Source organism: Nuphar pumila, chromosome 11 (assembly GCF_984573655.1).
Source record: "Nuphar pumila chromosome 11, dmNupPumi1.hap1.1, whole genome shotgun sequence".
In the NCBI taxonomy this organism is placed as follows: Eukaryota; Viridiplantae; Streptophyta; class Magnoliopsida; order Nymphaeales; family Nymphaeaceae; genus Nuphar; species Nuphar pumila.
Window position 1 is genome coordinate 2853675 of NC_143259.1, and position 19000 is coordinate 2872674.

A 19000-nucleotide genomic window follows, 5' to 3' on the forward strand; every position below is an offset into this window, starting at 1 on the left:
GGGGTTTGATCCTGCAACATTACACCACAAGGAGACATGCACTGACAACTCTTACCAATCACGAGGAGCCCCTTTGATTTCTTGTGAACAAATCAGGTGCAATATGATTGCACAAATATTTGTGTATTCAGCACTTGATCACCCTCCATCTTGGGGGGCAGGGCCTGTCAGTTGTGGAGCCTAAGGCCTGATAGAGTCCTGATCGGGTGCAATCACATAGCACAAAATTTGTACATTAAGCACCTGATTGCCCTCCGTCAGGCCTTGGGCCCCACAACTGACAGCCCCTGTCAGTGAGATGGAAGGTGATAAGGTGCTTAATGCACAAATGTCTGTGCAATCATATTGCACCTGATCTTTTTACGGCTTGATGGAGGGTAATCAAGTGCTTAATGCACAAATTTTATGCTATGTGATTGCACCTGATCCAGACTCTGGTTTCTTGGCTATTGTTGTTACGTAAGTTTCAAGCAAACAATTTTATTGTTTAACCTTCTTGTATAAACGATTCTGATAATCGAACATGAGGTGTTCAAGCTTGACTCATTATGTGACGAGTCAAGTTGAACTAAACAAGTTTGGTCTTCAAAGCTGGATGTAATATGGTTTGAACTCTAAACTTATTGAACCAAGCTCAAGTTCACTCATAGAAAAATTGTATTATTTCAATGTTAGAAATAAGAGGATTTGAACTCTAAACCTATTGCTTCCAAACCAAATATATTGGCTATTTATTATAAGCATCATTAAATTATATAAGATATATCTATAATATTTATTACTAATTAGCAAGCCTGTTTGAGCAAGGTGGGTCAAAAATATATTGCATGTATTATGTTAGCAGTGTTTAAATGAGCTCTTTAAAAGCCGAACACTAGCTGAATCATGAACTGCTTGCCTCGTTTGCCAACACTACTTGCAGGAACTAACAATATGCATCTTAAAGTGTGCCATGGTGTAGTTAGAAAAAGATTCTAAAAGCCCATCAGCTCCCTTGTATTGTGTGAAACCACATGCTTTTATCTTTATGAATAAACTCACTTTCATTGCTTGAAAAGCTTGTTCTTCAACTATGAAATTGAATTTTCTTTAGGATGGAAATATACTTTCAATGTTAGAATTCCTGATTTTTTTAATTGTGCTTTTACAATAAAAACTACGTATACAATGAAGATTCTTTAGAAACTCAAGAAATGTATTCAAACACATACTTTTATTTATTTATTTGATCACTTTCAACTAGCTTAAATTGTTGTTTCTTGCTTGCTTTCTCTTATATGCTTATTAAAGTACTTGTGCTTCATGTGTTTTTTTTTTTTAATGCTTGTTTCTTTCTCCACTCTTTGTGCATCAGTTATCACATCCATTACTATAGATTTTGGATAAGCAATTTGGTTTGAAGTCATCTTTTTGTTTTCTTGTTGCTTGGGTACATGTGAATCTGAAATGATGTCAATGTTTTTAATTAATTTGCACCTATGTGGTAATTCAACAGTAAATTAGTCTCTGAATATGCGTTTGCAAAAGTTAAAAAGCTTGGTCAAGCAAGTTGAATTATAAAGTGTTTTGAGGCACTTACAATCGTAAATGGGTTGACAGGTATCAAATGGAGCTCATGATCATGGACCTTTAACTCATTTCATATGAAAGAGGTTTTCTTTCATAGGAAACAGGGTTTCTTTCTTACAAAGGGCAAAACAAAATGAAAATATCAGGTGCAATATGATTGCACAAATATTTATGCACATGATCACTCTTCATCTTGGGAACAGGGCCTGTCAGGTGTAGGACCCACGACCTGATGTATGGGGTTGCTTAATGCACAATTTTTTATGCAATCATATTGCACCTGATCGGGACTCCAAAACAAACATGTCTAATATTGTGAGACCCACGTAATAAATGTAAAACAACCGTTTTCGTGTCAAAATAGGCTCAAACCTCTCCCCTAGGAAATCACTTTCCCTTCATCCTTTCAAAAGTAATGAGGTTTTTCCCTTGGGTGGGAGTGTAACAAACTCGAGTTAAAGAATTACATGCGGGTCGCATGCTTATCAAATGCGATAAAAAAATTACCTGCAAGTCATTTTAGGGATAAAATATCCTCAAAAAAATGGTAAAAAAGACCGACACTCGGTTGACCAACTTTTTTTTCAGATTCTTTTTGGCATCAGAATGTAGTTTGTGCCCTCAAAAGTGCCCTAATAGAAGTTTTTTTTTTTTTACTGAAAAATCAGGGGTTAGCCCTACCAGTTATATAACCATACCATTTGGGGTTCGAACTTACAACCTCCAAACACAAGATGACATGCACTAACTGCTCCTACCAGACAAGCAGAGCCCCTGTCGCCTAACTAGTTTAATGTGTGCATCAATTCAAGTTAAAGCCCAACTAACAAGCATAGCCAACAATGATAAAATGCTGTAAATGCAATCCTAAGCTCCTAAGCCACGCTATTTTGGTGGCGTGTCCTAGGTAACCCACGGAGATGCACTCGGACATATGGACACTGACACATACAATTAATATTTTTAATATTTTTTAATAGAAATACACTTGTTTATTTTATTTAAAAAAGAAATACATTTTTATATTAAAATATACATTTTTTTAAAAATTGTGTCCTCATGTCCTATCTTTCCAAAAAAAATGATTTTACAAGTCGAACCTGCATCACGCCTCCTGGTGGCCATGTATATTTGTGACAGCTCCCAACAACCACCAACTTAATAATACTGAGAAGAAAACTTATAACATGATAATTAGCCTTACGAGTAGGGAATAATATGAATATGTCGTAATATGCTATATATGGTATGTTTCTCCTTGAAGTATTGAACCTGCTGTAATATGTTTGCTTATAATCATATAAGATTTAATTATTGCAAAAAATTAGAATCAATGTACTATATACCAGTGTGACAAATATCGCGAGATTTATGAAAATCTCGCGATAATATCGTGAGAAATTGCCTAAAAGTTTAAAACAGCAATTTCTCACGAGATTTACAAAATATCATGAGATTTATAAAAAAAAAGCACAAATGCCGCGATTTAAACGCGATATTTACATTTTAAATGGCAATTTATCACAAAAAAACATGGTTTTTTATTTTTAAATAAATTTTATTAATAGTTTCTTATAAAAAAAATTTTATATTTTTTAATTAATTTTTTTATTGCCGAGATTTTGCCAAAGAAAATGCGAGATTTATGGTTTTTTTTCAATTTCTCATAAGCTTTTGAAAAGCTATTTAATGATGAGGGTTTTAGTCAAAGATGAGGAGATTAAGGAGAGATGAAAAGATTATTTTGATAAGCTATTTAATGATAGTCATGCTCAAGATCTTGGAGACTTCTCCATTCCTTTTCATGAGATAAATCGTGACTTCATGCGCAAGATTCAAAAGAAAGAAATTGCAGAGGCTTTGAAGAAAATGAAATCAAGAAGGGCAGTTGGCCCAGATGGTATACCTATCGAGGCTTGGAAATGCTTGGGAGAGAAAGGTTTAGAATGGTTGACAAATCTTTTTAACTTGATTTGGCGAACAAAGAAGATGCCTAATGAGTGGAAGAAGAGTACTTTGGTGCCTTTATATAAGAATAAGGGTGATATACAAGATTGCACAAACTATCGTGGTATAAAACTCATGAGTCATACTATGAAACTTTGGGAGAGGGTGATTGAGTCTAGGTTGAGGAAGGTTGTCATGATATCGGAGAATCAATTTGGTTTTATGCCTGGAAGATCAACTATGGAAGCTATACATCTTCTTAGACAACTTATTGAAAGATATAGAGAGAGGAACAAAGATTTGCATATGGTTTTTATTGATTTAGAGAAGGCATACGATAGAGTACCTAGGGACGTTCTCTGGTGGACAATGATGAAGAAAGGTGTTTCTCTCAAGTACATTAGTATAATTAAAGATATGTATGAAGGAGTAGTAACCAATGTCCGCACTTGTGGAGGGGTGACAACCAATTTCCCGATAACGGTTGGGTTACATCAAGGATCTGCTTTAAGCCCTTTCCTATTTGCGATAGTGATGGATGAGCTTACGAGATCAATTCAAGAAAATGTACCGTGGTGTATGTTGTTTGCTGATGATATTGTTTTGATTGATGAGTCTAGAGCTGGGGTTAATGCTAAGTTAGAATTATGGAGACAGACATTGGAAGCTAGAGGTTTTAAGTTGAGTAATAGTAAGACTGAATATATGGAATGTCGGTTTAGTAAGCAACGAAGTAGTGATGGGAGTGTAGTGAAGCTTGGTGAGCAAGATATACCGGTGAATGATTATTTCAAATATTTGGGATCCATCATTCAAAAGTATGGAGAAATTGATGGAGATGTAAATCATAGGATAAAGGTTGGGTGGATGAAATGGAAAAGTGCTACTGGAGTGCTGTGCGATCGTAGAATGCCATTGCGGTTGAAGGGAAAGTTTTATAGGACGACTATTAGACCCGCTTTACTATATGGTACGGAATGTTGGGCTGCCAAGAGACATCATATTCAAAAAATGAGTGTAGCTAAGATGCGGATGCTTAGATGGATGTGTGGAAATACAATAAAAGATAAGATTCGGAACGAAGAGATACGTAAGAAGGTAGGTGTTGCACCCATTGAAAATAAGATGCGAGAGAATCGTTTACGGTGGTTTGGACATATTCGGCGAAGGCCTAATGATGCTCCAGTTAGAAGGTTGGAGAAATGGGAAAATATATTAGTTAAAAGAGGTCGGGGTAGGCCTAGGAAGACTTGGATGGAGATGATAGGAAAGGATATGAATGCTTTGAACCTCACCGAGGACATGGCGTTGGATAGAAATGATTGGAGGAAAAGGATTCATGTGGAAGACCCAAAATGAATTTCTTTTTTGGTTCATATCGCTGACCCCAATTGTTTTGGGATGAAGGCGTAGTTGTTGTTGTTGTTGTTGTCTCATAAGCTTTTGAAAAATGAGAAATTGCCGATAAAAATGTTTGTCACTATGCTATATACGTGCATAATGTCCTTATTGCTATTGTCATATGTCTTTAATGTTGATATGCACGTATGAAGGCATCCTTCTTATATTGTAAAACCCACAAAAAAATCTTTTTAGACCTGGGTCGGATCCGGACTTGACCCAGATCTGATAACCCATTAGGATTATAACACCCGACGCACGGGCGAGGATTTTATTTTAAAACCTTCTCTCCCACGCTGCTCCCCCCCCCCCTCTCCCTCTGCTGAAAAGGGAAACCCCTTTGACGTTTCCCGATTCGCACCCTCCCGCACCTTTAAAACCACGCAAGGGTGAGGGGAGGCTCTCACCTCTGCACTCCACCTCCCTCTTGACTTCTCTATTTTGCGCCTCTCTCGCTTCCTACGTGTGGCCGCACTGGCGATGCTGGCCGGCGACGCTGACCACTCCCAGGTACGCCCTCTTCTTCTTATTTCGTTTACCGGAAGGTCGGAAGGAGGCCGTCGACCCCTGTTGCGCCTCCCCCCTCTCCTTCTCCCCCTGCCTTCTTTTCCCCCCTCCTTCGATCTCCTCTTTTGACAGAGGGCCGACAACCCCTGTCGTGCCCTTCTGCTCTCTATGTGCCTATCGGAAGGTCGACAGGGGACCGATGGCCCCTTGCTGCACCTTCCCCCTCTTCTTGGCTTTGCCGGAAGGTTGGTAGGACACTGGCGGCCTCCTATTATGCCTTCCCCCTCTTTTTCTTGGTGCTATCGGAAGGCTAGCAGGAGACCGGCGACCCCCTGCCATGCTCTCCCACCCTCTTCTTTGTTGTTTTTGTTAGGCAGGGGCCTCGGCCCCTGCCATTTGATGTCCATCAGTAGGGGCCTTCGTCCCTGCCGTTAATTATGTTCAGGCAGGCAGGGGCCCCGGTTGTGATATTAGTCAGGTAGGGGCCGAGGCCCCTACCATTCAAAGTCTGTCAGGCAGGGGACCCTGCCACTCGTCAGATTCTATATGACAAGGGCCTCAGCCCTTGCCACTCATGCTCTTCATCAATAGGGCAAGCCTTGCCACAACCCCCTTTCTTAGGGTTACCAACAGAATGGTGGGCAGGGGTTGCGCCCCTGTCTCTTTCTAATTATTGATAGGCGGACAGGGGTTGTACCTCTGTTTCTTTCTGTTCTTTAGTATGGCTACAACCTTGTAAGTGTCCACACTTTTATAAATTTATGCAACGGATCCTGCTCGTGCCCCACGACTCGAGCCCTATATCACCTACACTCGTAGGCGCACGCAGTGACGCAACCTCTCGAGGTAGGAAAAAGTCGCACAAGGACTTTGGATGAATTAAATAAAGATTTAGGAAATTGAGATAATGTCAGATGATACTTATATGACTCGTGATTTACTGGTCCTTGTCTTTATATCTCTGAAATCATATGCTTCCTATAGCCGACATATTTTGCATGCTTATTTAGCTCTACAGTTAGTTCTTATCGTTATTTCCCTTCACTTGCTTCTTGTTGTTGTTGCACCGTATGTGATTAGATTTGCTATTATATTTCTATTCTAGTTGCCACCCTCAGGCAAGCCTTGCGGCGCGTGCAGGTGTGTATACCGCATTTTGCGCCTTTCAAAAAAAGTATGAAATTACGTACAAACACTACAAGCTCGAGAAGAGGATCTTCTTTATGCAAGGCCCGACTCCTCAAGCACAAATCTTGTTTATAAAGTGTGTGTGTTGCTAGACACAACTATTTGTACCCCGAGTCAGTTACTCAGAAAGAATGATTGGATCCAAGGTGACCCCAAGTATTGTTTGAGATTTTTTATTTCGTAGTGATTGAGTATGCCAAGTGTATTACTGCTTTTATGTCATACGAAACACTATGTTGGGTTATCCTTCGAGAGACCCGTGACCTACTATTGTGGCCGAACCTTTGGACAAGTATGGTATATACATTACGATAAATAATATGTGAGGTCATTGAGCACCTCGAAGTGTGCAACAAGCACGATGTTGAAATAAGTGAAAATAATGATATTTGCTTCCATAGGCCAAATGCTCAAAGAGCAATGCATGTTAAGTAGGGGTGGCAATCAGGTCGGGTTGGCGGGTCAGCATGCCTCAACACGAACCCGACCCATTTATTAAACGGGTCGGCTGTAGCAAACACTAACCTGACCCATTTATTAAACGGGTAACCCAACACGACACGGTTAACCCGTTTAATAAATGGGTCGTTTTGGGTAAACAGGTTGGCGGGTTAGCGGGCGGGTTCAGGGTTTTACATTGAAAAGTTTACGGGTTGGCGGGCGGGTTAGCGGGTCGGGTTTGGGTAAACGGGTTGACCCGACCTGGCTAACCCATTTATTAAACGGGTTGGAGGGTTGGCATACCCCTAACACGAACCCGACTCGTTTAATAAACGAGTTAGGCATGTCAACCCGTTTACGACATGAACCCATTTAAGCCAAACCCAAACTCGACTAAGAAGCAGGTTGGCGGGTCGTGTCAGAAATTGCCACCCCTAATGTTAAGTTTGAACTAAAGGAATTGCAACATATTAAATGTTTACCCTTTCATCGTAAACGTACCTTTAGGTAGGTATGGCCATACTTTTGGACAAGTACGTTATATTCGTGTTATGATGTTTGAATGACGAGGTTGCAGCAACCTTGAAGCGTGCATATAGCACAATGGTGATATCATATAAATAGTGACAATTTACTTTCACAGGCAAGATGCTCAAGTGGGTCTAGCAGACCAAAGCATGTAGAATAGAGCGGTAGTTAAGAAACCTTTGTTGTGCCCATTCGACTTTCACGGTTCATCAAGAGAGAGGATAAATGGTACAAAAACTCCGATGGATAGGTTGTTAACAACCACCCCACGGGCAAAAGACTCGGCTTTCTCAGTCATCGAAGTTAAGAGAATTGGGATTACCATAAATTATCCTAGGTGGTAACTCTAGGTACTTCTGCAGAAATTAGATGCATCCATAGGCCACGAATGCCTTCAGAGATTTACTTTCTTCGTCATTGACCGTCCCCTTAGGAGCGAACTCAGTCAACCATCGGGGTTAATAAAAAACACTTGACATAATAAACCCCCAAATTGGTCTCGATTGTTTCTACGTTTCGTGTCTATACGTACCTACATGCCAGTTAATATAAAAACTTAAAGAATATTCCGTTTACAATAGTTATAGATGATTGAGATTCATGCTACTTACAATATTGTTTATATCTTGTGAAGAATATCTCTTTTAGGACAGTAGATCTTTGCATATGTTGCACCTGCTAGAATATATTACATATTTTAATTATTGCTTTTAATGAAATAAAATGCTTATCTCATGAATATCCTATTTTATTTTATTCTACATTATCTATTTGTGCACCTACTAGTTTGTTATGAAACTGACCTATTTCATGAGCAGGTGACGAGTAGGACTTTATAGGCGGCCGATGACGCGATGCAACATGGCTCGAGATTTTCTTTTTTCTGCTGGCGTCTTGGCTCTATTTTTGGGTTTTCTTTAGATTTTTGGATTATGAAAATAATGCTTATTTTTATAATAAACTAAAATTTCATTAATAAACTATGGTTTGTTCCTCACTTCTCTTGAGTATATGTTTCATGAGTAATGATGATTTTAAGGCTAACTTGACCAAAAATTGTTAACTTGTCTTACCTTTCTAAATTGCTTCTGCTAATGATTTTAAAAGTAAAAATCTTAAACTTTGAAAGGATTTTCATTAATATTTTTGAAATCACAAGTTAAAATTTTGGGGCGTTGCAACTTGGTATCAGAGCCAGTTCAGAAAGAGGTAAATCTTGATCATTGAGCATTCCACCGCGTTGTAAGTAAGTCTTTGATATTTTATAGCATGTTTAGATTAAATTGTATTCTTGTCTCTGTTTGTAGTACGATTCGAAAAATTGATTCGTTCACTGGTCCTAGTGGTAGTCACGGTAAAGGCACACATAGATTGTGAGGTCGCTTTGTAAGGGGGAGGGGCTCCTTCACATAAAAGAGTGGACATGGGATGTTCAGGGCTGGTTACTGGGCTAACCGCTCACTCCTGCCCACCTTTAGGGATGATCAGGGCTTTCCACTACCGATCACCTACCAGATACCCTTGGCAGCGATATAGACTGAAGTTTATGCCTGAGAAGGTAGATTTACGCCTTCGCATGTTCTGGTGCACCAACAGGCACTATAAGAGTCATCAGGAGAATGCATTCCCCCTGATATAGCAGAGAAGTGTATATTTTGCGAGAACTCAGGGCACGCCATGGATGCATGTCTCTTCAAGGCAGAGCATAGTCACGAGATCACAACTTCGGTTGTAGGCGAGCAGTCACCACCTCTAGTAGACCTAGTGGGTGGTGTATCACCCACATACATGCTTGCAACTGATTCATCAAGTTATAGTTCTGGCTCACCAAAATATACACCAATGCCCCCCCTCTATGGGCAGGAGATCTCCTATGAGGAGTCACCTCCCTTCACCCCTAAGCGCAGATTTAGGCGCACAGGCAATAAAAGGAAATATCTTAGGCAGTATTCTAGCCATCCCTGAGAGGAGGTAGCACCTGCCAAGTTTTGTTGGAGTATGTGAACTCCTTTATCGTTGTTAAATAAAACATTTTTGCTTATGTACCGACACTGTTGGATTTGAAATGAAAGACTTTATTAATAAAGACTTATGTTTTTTTTGTTTCTACAACATATTGACCCTTACTCTTGACTACTTTTCAAGGTTGTCAGGAAGCACAAGCAACAACATGGCTAATGAGTGGTGCGAGCAGAGGGGATTCGTGATAGATACCCTCAACACTCTAGCAGAGGCGATTCAGAGCCAGGTTCGCCCACAACGGGACCAGGCCCTCCTTATTGAGGGGACACCCTCCGCTACCTATGAAAAGTTTCTAAAGCTCAACCCTTTGACCTTCACAGACAAGGTTGACCCTGACACGACAAAGAATTGGGTCAAGGAGGTGAAACAAGTGTTCCAAGTTTTGTCCATCCTTGACGATAAGAAGACGATGTTCGGGTCCTTTCGACTAAAGGATGATGCACGCGAATGGTGGGACATGACTCGAGAAGTGCAGTTCCTGAGAGCTGAGGTGACTCCTTGGGTGGCCTTCCGGAGGGCTTCTCTAGGAAACTACTTCCCTCCTCATGCGAGGGAAAATAAGAAGGTGAAATTTTTGGAGTTGTGTCAAGGCAGCTCGAGTTTGGGCGAGTACATCGCCAAATTCTAGCGGTTGGAGCGCTACTGTCTCAACTTGTTCGGGGATAACCACTTGCAGGCTGAGAAGTTCATTCATGGATTGAAGGAAGTACTCAGGCACTACGTCCACACAAGCATGCCCGTGATTTTTTCTGCAGCTATAGCGGCAACCATCCTATTGAGCGAGGATTGGGAGCGTTCAAAGAGTGCTCAGACGAAGAAGCCACCTGCGATAGGTGGTGATCAGAAGAGGACCCACTCTAGTGGCCCAGGGCAGTGACCACCATTATCTGTGAAGACTGAAAGAGAAAAGAAGTAGATTCCTCCAGCAAAGCGCCAACGACAACAGGGCCACCCACTGCCCAGGCAACCTTCTGAAGATAACTGCCCCAAGTGCAAGAGGCCCCATGGTGGACAACCTTATCCACGTGAAATTGGTGGATGTCTGTATTGTGGCAAGATGGGTCACTTTATATGTGACTACCGTAAGAAAGCAGCGGATGACCTCAAGCGAACCGACGACATACCTCAGCCTCCTCAACCACCTCAGTGACAGCAACAGTGGGCGCAGTCAAGTGATGTCAAGAAGGAGCCTGGTCGAGTTTATGCAGCCACGATCGAGCAATTGACTATAGAGGATCTTGTACAAGGTACCATTCTTGTTGCTGATCAAGCAACCTTTGTACTCTTTGATTGTGGTGCCACACACTCGTTTGTTTTGGAAAAATTTATAGAACAATTGCATATAGCTGTAAAACTACTTAACAATGCTTTAGATGTGTATAACCCTATTGGGAATAACACAGTTTGCACCACGTATATACCAGAGTTGGACGTAGTTATGGCAGAGCGGTACTTGCCTGCTTGTGCCATCTTGCTTGAGATGACAGAATTTGACGTCATCCTAAGCATGAATTGGTTGCACAAGTGTCATGCCAAGATCTTTTGCCATGATGGCAAGATCATTTTATCCCCGCCAGGCTTTTCAAGAGTGGAATTTACAATTCCCAGACCTGTGTGAGCAAGTCAGATGATCTTGACGCTGAAGGCACATAACTACTTGCAGAAGGGATGCACTGCCTTCATGGTTAGTGTCATCTAATCGAATCTGATGCATATTCCCATCGTGAGTTAGATGTAGTTCGTGACTATCCTAATGTGTTTCTCAAGGAACTACCTGGACTTCCACCGCCTCGTGAGGTAGAATTCAGCATTGAATTGCTACCATGTACAATGCCAATGTCTAAAGCACCATACAGGATGGCGTCAGCCGAGCTCGAGAAACTCAAAAAGCAATTACAAGAACTGTTGGATCAGGGGTTCATTCACCCCAGCGTATCTCCCTAGGGAGCCCCTATACTATTCATGAAGAAGAATGATGGGTCCTTGCGATTATGAATTGACTATCGAATGCTCAACCAGGTCACGATAAAAAACAAGTACCTGTTGCCGTGTATCGAGGATCTGTTCAATTAGTTATAGAAGGCTAAAGTTTTCTTGAAGATCGACCTTAGGTCTAGAAACCATCAACTTAGAATTAGGAGAGATAATATTCCTAAGACGGCCTTTCGAACCAAATACAAGCATTATGAGTTTATGGTCATGTCTTTCAGACTTACCAATGCCCCCACAACTTTCATGCACTTAATGAATAGGGTGTTTAATCCATTTTTGAACACCTTTGTGATCGTGTTCATCGATGATATCCTGGTGTACTCAGAAAGTCAGGAACGTCATCGAGAATACCTAATCATCGTGTTGGAGACCCTGCGAAAAGAACATTTGTATGCCAAGTTCTCTAAATGTGAAGTCTGGCTCAAAAAAGCTATGTTTTTGGGACACATTATTTCTAAGGAATGAGTGTTTGTGAACCCTACAAAGGTAGAGGTTGTACTCAGTTGGCAGCAATCTAAGAACGCACATGATATCAAGAGTTTCCTCGGATTAGCTGGATACTACAAAAGATTTATCTAGGATTTTTCTAAGATTGTGTTACCTCTGACGAAGTTGCTGAAGAAAGAGGCTAGATTTGTGTGAGACGAGAAGTGTGAGGCGAGTTTTCAGTTATTGAAGAAGCGACTTACCAGTGCTCAGATTTTGGCCTTACCTTCTGGTAAAGGCAGATTTGTGATTTATATCAATGCCTCTGGGTCAGGCTTAGGGGTTGTGCTGATACAGAATGAGAAAGTGATCGCTTACGCCTCTCGGTAACTTAAAATTTATAAGAAGAACTACCCAACTCATGATTTAGAGTTAGCCCCAGTTGTGTTCGCATTGAAGATATGGCGATATTACTTGTATGAGAAGCAATTCAAGGCATTCATCGATCATGAGAGCCTTAAGTATTTATTTTTGCAGAAGAAATTGAACATGAGACAACGACGTTGGCTCGAATTCCTCAAGGATTATGACTTCATCCTCTCCTACCACCCAAAAAAAGTGAATATTGTGGTTGATGCCCTTAGCCACAAGGCACCCAAAGTTTCGATTAACATCTTATTTGCTGGATGGAAGTTGGTCGAAGACCTAGCCTCTTTAGAACCTTTCGCGATCACGCACGGTTCAATCAATTTATCCAATCTGGTAGCTCAACCTGAGCTACTGATTAGGATAATCAATGGACAGAAGATGAATACGCACTACGAGAAGCTGAAGGCTCAAACAATGCTGGCCAATACCCTTTTTCGTCTGAAGAAGGATGAAACTATATAGCTGAAGGAGTGTCTTTGGGTTTCAGATGACCCTGTCTTGAGGGACAAAATTCTTGTAGAAGCCCACAAGTCTAGATATACTATTCATGCTGGTGGTACGAAGATGTTCAAGGACCTACAATGGAGTTATTGGTGGAGCGGTATGAAGCAAGACGTAGCTAAGTACATCTTGAAATGTTTGACATGCCAGCGGATCAAGTTTGAGCACCAGAGACCCGGTGGAGTCATGCAGTAGATGGAGATCCCACTATGGAAGTGGGAGGATGTCACCATGGACTTCATAGTCGATCTACTGAGGACGCAAAGGAAGCATGATGTGATTTGGGTAATCGTCGATAGACTCACCAAGTCTGCTCACTTCCTACCTATCCATCTCAGCCAGTCGCTGGATAGTCTGGCAGATCTCTAAGTTAGAGAGATTGTGAGACTGCATAGTATTTCGGTCTCGATTATCTCTGATCGTGATATGAGATTTACTTCAAGGTTTTGGGGACAACTTCAGCTTTAGCTAGCTTTGAGCACAAAGTTGAAGTTCAATACCGCTTTTTACCCTCTGACTAATGGGCAGTCTGAGTATACGATTCAAACTCTAGAAGACATGCTTCGAGCTTGTATGATGGACTGAAAGGGAAAATTGGATTCTCATATAAGTCTGGCGGAGTTCATGTATAAAAACAGTTACCACGCTAGCATCGAGATGACTCCATACAAAACATTGTACGGGAGACCTTGCCGATCACCTGTCTATTGGGACGAGGTCAGCGAATGAAGGCTGAAGGCACCTATAGTTCTGCAACACTATACTCAGCAGGTGCAAATGATTCGAGAATGACTTCATATCGCTCAGAGTCGACAGAAGAGCTATGCTGATAGAAGCCAAAGAGAGCTTACCTTCATGATTGGTGAGATGGTTTTCATTAAGGTATCCCTGACGAAGAGCATATTCCAGTTCAGAAAAAAGAAAAAGCTAAGTCCTAGATACATCGAACCGTTCGAGATCTTGGAACGAATTGGAGAAGCAGCTTATCATGTGGTGTTACCTCCTCAATACGCTCAGATTCATAATGCTTTTCACGTATCTATATTGAGAAAGTACGTTCACGACCCATTGCACATCATTCACTATGATGATATGGACATTCGAGGGGACTTGACATTCGAAGAAAGATCGATGAAGATCGATGATTGTCTTGACCAAGTGTTGAGGTCAAAAACCATATTTTTTATAAAGGTTCGATGGCAGCATCACAGGATAGATGAGTATACTTGGGAACCTGAGAATGATATCAGGAAAAATACTCTAATTTATACTTTAAGTCTTGGATGCAATAAAATTTTGTGAATGAAATTCTTTTAAGAGAGGTAGGATGTAAACCCATAAAAAACTTTCAGACCCAGGTCGGATACGGACCCAACCCGAATTCGATAACCCATTAGGGTTATAACACCCAATGCAAGGGTGGGGTTTTTATTTTAAAACCTCCTCCCCCGCGTTGCTTTCCCCTCCTTCCTTCCTCTGCTGAAAAGAGAAACCCCTTTAGGGTTTCCTGATTCGCACCCTCCAGTGCCTTTAAAACCACGCAAGGGTGAGGGGAGGCCCTCACCCCTGCACTCCACCTCCCTCTCGACTTCTCTCATCTCTCGCTCTCTGCGTGCAGCAGCACCGACAACGCCGGTCGATGATGACAGCCCCTCCCAGGTACACCCTCTTCTTCTTCTTCTTTTGTTTCTTCTGTTTGCCGGAAGACTGACAGGAGGCCGCCAGCCCCTGCCATGCCTCCCCCCTCTCCTTCTCCCTCTGTCTTCTTTTTACCACTCCTTCTTCAATCTCCTCTATTGTCTGAGGACTGACAACCTTTGTCGTGCCCTCCCGCTCCTTCTTCCTGGCTTTGTGGGAAGGTCGATAGGAGGCTGGCGACCCCCTGCCATGCCTCCCCTTCTTTTTCTCTGCACTGTCGGAAGGCTGACACGAGGTCGGCGACCCCCTGCCATGCTCTCCCTCCCTCTTCTTCGTTGTTTTTATTAGATAGGGGCCTCGGCTCCTGCCATTCGATGTCCATCAGCAGGGGGCTTGTCCCCTACCGTTTATTTTGTTCAGGCAGGAAGGGGCCTCGACCCCTACCGATTAGGGATGACAATCGGGTCGGGTTGGCGGGTTGGCGTGTCAGCATACCTCAACCTGAACCCGACCCGTTTATTAAACGGGGCGGCTGTGGCAAACACTAACCCGACCCATTTAATAAACGGGTAACCCGACATGACCTGCCAACTCGTTTAATAAATGGGTTGGGTCGGGAAAACGGGTTGGCAGGTAGCGGCCAGGTTGGCGGGTCAGGTTGGTGGGCGAGTTGGTGGGTGGGTTGGCGGGTTGACCCGCCCACCTAACCCGTTTATTAAACGGGTCAGTCGGGTTGGCATACCCCCAACCCGAACCTGACCCGTTTAATAAACGGGTTAGGCAGGTCGGCCCGTTTATTAAACGAATTGGCTTAAGCCCAACCCGAACCCGCCTAAGAGGCGGGTTGGCGGGTCAGGTTGGCGGGTCGTGTCAGGTTTTGCCACCCCTACTGCCGATCATAATATTGTCAAGCAGGGGCCGAGGCCCATGCCATTCGAAGTCTGTGAGGCAGGGGCCTTAGCCCCTACCGTTCGCTATATTGTCAGGCAAGGGTTGAGGCCCCTGCCATTTAAGGTCAGTCAGGCAGGGGCCTCGATCCCTGCCATTTGAAGCTAGCCATGCAGGGGCCTCGGCACCTGCCATTTGAAGTCTGTCAGGCAAGGGCCCCTGTCGTTCAATATTTTTTGGTAAGCAGGGGCCTTGCCCCCCTGCCACTCATCAAATTTTGTATGACAGGGGCCTCATCCCCTACTGCTCATGCTCTTCGTCGATAGGGCAGGCCCTGCCACTGCCCCTTTTCTTAGGGTTACCAGCAGAATGGTGGGCAGGGGTTGCACCCCTGTCCCTTTGTTAATTATTGATAGGTGGACATGGGTTATATCCATGTCCCTTTTTGTTCTTTAGTATGGCTACAACCTTTTAAGTTTTCACACTTTTGTAGATTTACGTAATGGATCATGCTCATGCCCCGCAACTCAAGCCCTACATCACCTACACTCGTAGGCGCACACAACGACACAACCTCTCAAGGTAGGGAAAAGTCACACGAGGCTTTGGATAAATTAAATAAAGATTTAAGAAATTAAGATAATATCAGATGATACTTATATGACTCATGATTTACTAGTCCTTGTCTTTATATCCCTGAAATCATATGCTTTGTGTAGCTGACATATTTTGCATGCTTATTTAGCTCTGCAGTTAGCTCCTATCGTTATTTTCCTTCACTTGCTTCTTGTTTTCGTTGCATCACATGTGATTAGATTTGATATTACATTTTTGTTCTAGTTGTTGCACTCAAGCAAGCCTTGCGGAGCGTGCAAGTGCGCGTACCACATTTTGCACCTTTTGGAAAGGTGCAAAATTGCGTACAAGCACTATAAGCTCGAGAAGAGGATCTTCTTTGTGCAAGGCCCGACTCCTCGAGCACAAATCATGTTTATACAGCTTGTGTGTTGCTAGATGCAACTATTTGTACCTTGAGTTGGTTACTCCGAAAGAATGATTGGATCCACGGCAATCCCAAGTCCTGTTTGAGATTTTTTGTTTCATAGTGATTGAGTATGCCAAGTGTATTACTGCTTTTATGTCATACAAAACATTGTGTTGGGTTGTCCTTTGAGAGATCGTGACCTACTATTGTGGTCGGACCTTTGGACGAGTACTATATACATTACGATAAGTAGTATGTGAGGTCGTTGAGCACCTCGAAGTGTGCAACAAGCATGCTATTGAAATAAGTGAAAATAATGATATTATCCTTCATAGGCCAAATGCTCAAAAAGCAATGCATGTTAAGTTTGAACTAAACGAATTGCAACATATTAAATGTTTACCCTTTCATCGTAGTCCTTTAGGTAGGTACGACCATACTTTTAGATAAGTATGTCACATTGGTGTTACGATGTTTGGATGATGAAGTTGTGGCAACCTCGAAGCGTGAATATATCACAATGTTGAGATCACATAAATGGGGATAATTCGTCTTCACAAGCAAGATGCTCGAGTGGGTCTAGCAGACCAAAGCATGTAGAATGAGATGACGGTTAAGAAACTTTCGTCGTGCCCATTCGACCTTCACGGTTTATCAAGAGAGAGGATAGATGGTACAAAAACTCTGATAGACAGGTTGTTAACAACCATCCTACGGGCAAAAGACTCGGCTTTCTCAGTTATCGGAGTTAGAAGAATTAAGATTATCATAAATTATCCTAGGTGGTAATTCTCAGGTACTTTTGTAGAAGTTGAATGCATCTATGGGCCACGAATGCCTTTAAGAATTTACTCTCTTGGTCATTGACTGTCCCCTTAGGAGTGGACTCAGTCAGTCATCTAAGTTAATGAAAAATACTTGACACAATAAACCCTCGAATCGGTCTCGACTGTTTCTACGTTTCGCGTCTGTACGTACCCACATGTTAGTTAATATTAGAACTTAAAGAATATTTCATTCACAATAGTTATAGATGATTGAGATTCATACTACTTACAATGTTATTTATGTCTTGTGAAAAATATCTCTTTCAGGACAGTAGATCTTTACATATGTTGCACTTGCTAGAATAGATTACACAATTTAATTATTGCTTTTAATGAAATAAATTGTTTATCTCATGAATATCCTATTTTATTTTATATTGTCTATTTGTGCACCTACTAGTTTGTTATGAAACTGCCCTATTTCATGGGCATGTGACGAGTAAGACTTTACAGGCGATCGATGGGGCGATGCAACATGGCTCAAGATTTCCTTCTTTCTATTGACGTCTTGACTTTATTTTTGGGTTTTTTTTAGATTTTTGGATTGTAGGAAAAATGCTTATTTTTGTAATAAACTAAAATTTTCATTAATAATTTATAGTTTGTTCTTCACTTCTTTTGAGTAGCTGTTTTATGAGTAATGATGATTTTAAGGCTAACATGCTCAAAATTTGTTAACTTGTCTTACCTTTCTAAATTGTTTCCTTTGATTTTAAAAGTAAAAAATATTAAACTTTGAAAGAATTTTCATTAATGTTTTCGAAATCACAATTTAAAAATTTGCGGCATTACATATATGCTGGTAAGTTTCTTTTGCAATTATTGCCAATCAAGCACAATGAAATCACGTTGCAGTAAATGTTACCTTTTATGCATTCTAAGTATTCAAAGGAACAGTTTTTACATAAAATGATCAGGACAGTTAGAGAGCAGGTTGTCATAATTCGGAAGGTCTCTGATTTAGAGGTAGCATGTAAATGAAAACACTTAAGAGACTCGTCACCTCACCCTAAGGATGGTCCAAACTGAATGTAAGTTATATGAGGCAGGGTGATGTGTTGGGTATTTGCTGCAGTCTCATGAAAGCAAGGTGTTAAAGTGCAGGTTGCATAAAAAGAAAAAACTCAGCAGGAAAGAGAGTGGAGCTGTTGGTTAGACATAATCAAAGAATCCGGAATAGATGGGACAATTATCATTGAAACGAGCAGGTCAAATATTAATTACAGATTGGAAGGCAAAGATAACTCGGTCCATATCCTTTCAGTTTTGATTGATTATCTGTATAGTTTTGACAAATTAAAAATTCGATATCGTTCTTATACAGCTAACAGTCTGAGTAGAAAAATAGCTCTTATTGCCATAAGGGATTTCATTTTTGTGTAAATGATTGTAATAGTTATGTTTTTTCAATGAACTGGAAGGAGTCTGCCTAACTGCAGATTGACTATAAAAAAAAAAAATCATTCAATCCTGGCATTTCTCAAGTCAAATGGCATCGCTGGATGTGGTCAGGTTGCACTATCATAATAGAAGGGTCTCCAGTTCGAATCCCAAGGGGGTTACCCTCCAGCTTGGATGTAAAAAATAAAATAAAAAATTGCAATGAAATTATTGCATAACTGCGCTTCCAATAGACATTGTACTTTGTGGTATTGAGTTTTGCTGCCTCACCCAATTATTCTAATTTGTTGAAATCCTATAATAATTGAAA